At 44.6% G+C, this 5718-nt stretch overlaps 2 pseudogenes; both read left to right on the top strand.

Moving 5' to 3' along the window:
- Positions 1-409: 409 nt before the first annotated feature.
- Positions 410-2144, top strand: LOC102284716 (sulfate transporter pseudogene; annotated as a pseudogene).
- Positions 2145-2212: 68 nt separating this feature from the next.
- LOC102271418 (sulfate transporter-like) lies at positions 2213-3130 on the top strand (annotated as a pseudogene).
- Positions 3131-5718: the final 2588 nt, after the last annotated feature.

Here is a 5718-nt window from a genome sequence, read left to right as displayed (position 1 = left end):
GACAAATTCTTAGAAATGTACAATCTCCCAACAGTGAACCAGGAAAAAAATCAAATATATGAATAGACCAATAACCAGTTCTATAGTCTCCGTATTGGAAAATCTAACCAGGTCTCCCACTTGACAGGTGGGGATACTGGTAAAGAATCCACCCGCAATGCAGGAGACCAGGGTTGAGAAGATCCCCTGGAGAAGGAAATGGCTACCCACTACAGTATTCTGGCCTGGAGAATTCCTTGGACTGTATAGTCCATGGGTTCACAAAGACTTGGACACATCTGAGCAACTTTCACTTTCACAATAACTAATTATGAAACTGAATGTGTTATTCAGACCAAGAAACAAAGTCCAGGACCAGATGGCTTCACAAGTGAATTCTACCAAACATTTAGGAAAATGTTAACAGCTATCCTCCTCAAATGATTTTTAAAAATTGCCGGGAAGAAATACTTCTGAACTCATTGTATGAGGCCAGCATCACTCTGATATCAAAATCAGAAAAGATAACACACAAAAAGAAAAGTATAGGCCAATATCACTGATGAACATATATGCAAATGTCCTCAACAAAATATCAACAAAGCATGCTGGGCTTTCACTCTAGAGTCACCTTCTGCACCTCCTAGATGGTGCCTGCATGCCACTCCCCTGCCCTGCCTGGCTGGGCCCTCCTCTTCCAGGGACCAGGCAATGGGTGGGCAAGGGGTCGATGGGTTAAAGGGACGCTGGCCTGGAGGTGGGCTGCCTCTGCCCACACCACCTTATCCCCTCAGTCCCGCCATGGTGGAAGATGCTCCTTGAAGGCAGGTTGTGTGTGGGTGGCCCAGAATCAAGCAGTTTGGAAAAGTCTCTTGACCCAGAAATCACAGAGAGCTATTCCAAAGTAGAAGGAATGCACTCAAACTAGCTTGGCCTGAAGGTAGAAAGTGAGAAGAGAGTCCTGCACCAGTTGCATTGAGAGATGAAGAGCTCCTATGTGAATTCGCCAATCTGATTTCTTGCTCAGCGAGGCTGGAACATCTATCTCCAGAAATGTCTTTGAAAAATAAAAAGCAAGATAACCTTTCATCTGAGGACTCAGTTAAAGGAAATAACCAATACAGGTCTCATGTAGGATCCCCCCTGGAGCATGAAGAGGAATCACGTAACAACTTTCAGCAATTTGAGACCAATGATCATTGCAGACCTTATCCTAGGGTCCACTTGGAGCCTTAAGAGAAACCAGATACCAACTTCAGGCAATTTGCCACAAAAACCTACAATTTCCAGTGCAATCCAACCAAACCCCAAAATATCATTTTTGGTTTCCTTCCTGTTTTGCAGTTGCTCCCAAAATGTAATCTGGAGGAAAACATTTTAGGAGATGTGATGTCTGGCTTGATTGGGGGCATCTTGTTGGTGCCCCAGCCCACTGCTTATTCTCTCTTGGCTGGCCAGGAAAATACCGATGGTCTACACACATCTTTTTTTGTTGGCTCAGTTTACTTCCCACTGGGGACCTCCATCACATCTCTGTGGGCATCTTTGGAGTGTTGTGCCTTATGACCAGTCAGCTGTAGTTGACTGAGAATTGTACAGAGCTGGCAGTGACACTGCCCATGTTGCTCCTTCTTTGGGAATGGTTTCAGGTGGGAACACACTATTAAGCCAGACATCAGGCAAGATATGTAACACAAGTAGCTATGACATTATAGTTGACAGTATGGTCACCTTTAAGGTTGGAGTTTTTCAGGCAGCAATGTGCTCTATCAAGTGGGCTTTGTTTCAGTCTCTCTCTCAGATGCCTTGCTGAGTGGATTTGTCACCTGTGCCTCCTTCACAGCTGTTACATCTCAGGCCAAGTATCTCCCTGGACTCAGACTCCATTGGAGTAATGGTGGGGATTATTCATTAGTGAAAGTGAAAGTGTTAGAAGCTCAGTCATATCCGACTCTTTGTGACCCCATGGACTGTAGCCCACCAGGCTCCTCTGTCCATGGGACTTCTCCAGGCAACAATACCGGAGTGGGTTGCCATGCCCTCCTCCAGGGGATCTTCCTGACTCAGGATTACACCCTGCATCTCTTAAGTCTCCTGCATTGGCAGGTGCATTCTTTATCACTAGTGCCACCTTGAAAGCCAAATCCCTGGAGAGCCCTAAGTAAATTTAAGAATCTGCCCAAGATGTGGTGCTTTCCTGGAAGCTCAGCTGGTAAAGGATCCGCCTGTGATGCAGGAGACTCCTGTTCAATCCCTGGGTTGGGAAGATCCCCTGGAGAAGGGAACGGCTACCCACTCTAGTATCCTAGAGAATTCCATGGACGATGTGGAGGATTAACCGAATGGATACAGTTATCTTATTTGGTACTGTGCTGTCCTCTGAACCAAGTACTGAAATAGGCCTGCTTATTGGAGTTGGTTTTTCTTGTTTTCGCTCATCCTCTACACTCAGAAGTCAAAGACTTCATTGCTTGGCCCAACAAAAAGCCTGAAATCTTTGAATCCATGTCTGCCTACAAGACCTGTCAGGCTAAGTCAGCCATCAAGGTTGTCCACTTTGAAATCCACTCTCTATTACATGAACAGAGAATATTTTAAATCTTCTTTATAAACCACCACCCCCAATCCAGTCTTAGTAACCAGTTAAGTTCAGTCACTCAGTTGTGTCCGACTCTTTGTGACCCCATGGACTGCAGCCCGCCAGGCCTCCCTGTCCATCACCAAATCCCAGAGCTTGCTGAAACTCATGTCCATTGAACCAGTGATGCCATCCAATCATTTCATAGGCAGCTCAGAAGAAGGTATCAAAGAAAAAGATCAAAAGGGAAATAGCCGCTCTCAGTGGATTCCAGGATGAAGTTTCAGTGCAACTTTCCCATTCCTTAGAGTTCCACACCATCGTGACTGACTGCAGTGCAATACAGCTTTTAGATCCAGCAGGGATCCACGTGATGAAAGAAGTTCTCAGGGTTTATGAAACCTTTGGCATCCAGGTTCTGCTGGCTAAGTGCAATCCCTCTGTGAGGGACTCCCTGGTCCAGGGAGAGTACTGGAGAAATGAAGAGGAAAATCTCTTTTACAGTGTATGTGAAGAATGACTTTTGTGGAAGACTCTCAAAATTTGAAAGATATCTATGTTCCAGTGGTCTGAGCTTTTCCAGTGATTGAGAAAGTAGATGGAAGGAAGGAATACTGTCTAGCCAGTTGTTTAAAATTTCAGATGTGCAGCATTTTGTACCGTGGACCTGGAAATTGTCCCCCTGGGAGATTTTGGCCTTTTGGCTGGACAGAACTCTTCCTTTGAAGCTGATGGCCATCATTGATACATAAATGCAGCAGAGCTTTTAGTTAGGCATAATCAAAAAGAAGAAACTACCGAGGTTTTCAGCTTTCTTGCACATATGGAATTAAATGAGTATCTGTTGAATTGAACTGTAATTCAGTTCAGTGGCTCAGTCATGTCCAACTCTTTGTGACCCCATGAATTGCAGCATGCCAGGCCTCCCTGTTCATCACCAACTCCTGGAGTTCACTCAAACTCACGTCCATCGAGTCGGTGATGCCATCCAGCCATCTCATTCTCTGTCATCCCCTTCTCCTCCTGCCCCCAATCCCTCCCAGCATCAGAGTCTTTTCCAATGAGTCAACTCTTCACATGAGGTGGCCAAAGTACTGGAGTTTCAGCTTTAGCATCATTCCTTCCAAAGAACACCCAGGACTGATCTCCTTTAGGATGGACTGGTTGGATCTCCTTGCAGTCCAAGGGACTCTCAAGAGTCTTCTCCAATTGGGGAGTAGCACCCAGATTTAATGACCATCTTGTTTTAGGAGATAAGTATCTGGACTCTTCCTTTCTTAGGAGGTGAAGGGGTAAAGATGGCATTTACATGAGAAGTCCTGGAGCCTGTTTGGCAGGGTTCCCTAGAGAGGGAGTAGAATGGATGTAGGGAAAGAATACTGTGTCTGGTCCTGCAAGAGCAGGTCAAGAGGCTTCCTGAGTGCAGGTTAGTAATTAGACAAGTTTGTGTTCACTTTGGGCTTCCCTAGTCCTTGTCTTCCCTGACCACTGCGCCCTGCCACCCCCAGATGGCAGTCAGGTCTCTGACAATTCATCTCAGGCAAAGTCTTACCAAGAGTCTAATGGCTAAGCAGGTTTGCAAAATCCTACCAGCCAGCCCAACTTTATACAGAACACTCTTGATGATACATTTGATGCTTTTAGTCAGCCTTTTTGTTAGGGTAAGTAGGTAAGAAAACTCCTCAAAATCAGCCAACCCAATGAGAATCCTCCCTGTCTCTTCTGTGATCCCTACCTGTCCCTGTTTCTGAGGACTTCTTCCCATTAAGCGCTGTGTGCCTCCCATGGAATCTGTCCTAAACTGCTGTATCTGATGAGCAGTGAGTAACGAGTTGGCCAGGCAAAAGGTAAAATGCTGGCTGGGTAATTTTGTGTAGCCTTTACTTTTTTTTATTTGGCTGCACTCGGTCTTTGCTGCTGCACCTGGGCTTTTCTCTAGTTGCAGAGAGTAGAGCTAATCTCCAGTTGCAGGGAGTGTGGGTTTGTCTTGCTGGGAAGCATGGGCTCTAGGGCACGTGGGCTTCATTAGTTGTGGCACAGGAGCTCTAGAGCACAAGGTCAGTACTTGTGGCACACAGGCTTAGTTGCTCTGCAGTATGTGAGATCCTCCCAGACTAGGGATGGAACCTGTGTCTCTTGTATTGGCAGGAGGATTCTTTACCACTGAGCCACCAGGGAAGCCCATATGTAGCCTTTTAAATGAGCCTGAAGCAAATTGTTCAGGATAGATTGCAAAAAGGCATGATTGACAGCTTCCCTTAAGAATTTATTTATTTAGCAGTGAGTTGTTTTTTCCTTCCCATGATATTTTAGCAAGGGTCAACTGGGAATTGACAGTCTTTTGCATATTGAGAAGCTGCTGGTCGTCTTTATTTACTCAGCAAGAAAAATTTATTGTAACCAATGGAAAAGAATGAACATAAGTGTAGTCTGCTTCCCAAAGAACATCAATAATTAATCTGCAGATGTTTTTAGTGAAAACAGAGTGAAAGCTTACTGCCATGCACCCTATTGATATACAAAGAATACTGATGACAGTGACAGCTTTCAACTCTATGAAACAAGGTGAAAGTGAAAGTCACTCAATCATGTCCAACTTTTTGCGACCCCATGGACTGTAGCCCGCCAGGCTCCTCTGTCCATGGAATTCTCCAGGCAAGAATACTGGAGTGGGTTGCCATGCCCTTCTCTAGGATGTCTTCCCAACCCAGGGATTGAACTCGGGTCTCCTGCATTGCAGGCTCTTTGGATCCTCTAAAACTATTATGTAAGAGGATTTAGAAGCATCACATTCATACAACCCAGATTCTGTGGGTGAATTATTTATGATAGCTGATCACAGGTTGTGGCATAGCAAGATTTCCTTTTCAAAAGCAAGTACGCCCAACATTGAAAGCTTAAAGTTCTGTATCTAGACTTTTATGGGTGAAGAAAATAAATTTTTTCCAAAGCTAGGACTAGGAGACTAGTTTATGTGAAAATAAATAGCACACTATTTTAAACAAATGAGATAAAAATAGCAAAAATGCAACATTAATTTTAACCCGCTCCTACATTCTAAAATGACTACTGGTTTTTCCAGTAGTCATGTATGGATGTGAGAGTTGGACCATAAAAATGGCTGAGTGCCAAAGAACTGATGTTTTTTAACTGTGGTGTTA

The sequence above is a fragment of the Bos mutus genome, chromosome 4 (assembly GCF_027580195.1).
Source record: "Bos mutus isolate GX-2022 chromosome 4, NWIPB_WYAK_1.1, whole genome shotgun sequence".
NCBI classification, from domain to species: Eukaryota; Metazoa; Chordata; class Mammalia; order Artiodactyla; family Bovidae; genus Bos; species Bos mutus.
The sequence above is the reverse complement of the archived record's forward strand: the minus strand, read 5'-3'. Positions and strand labels throughout refer to the sequence as shown.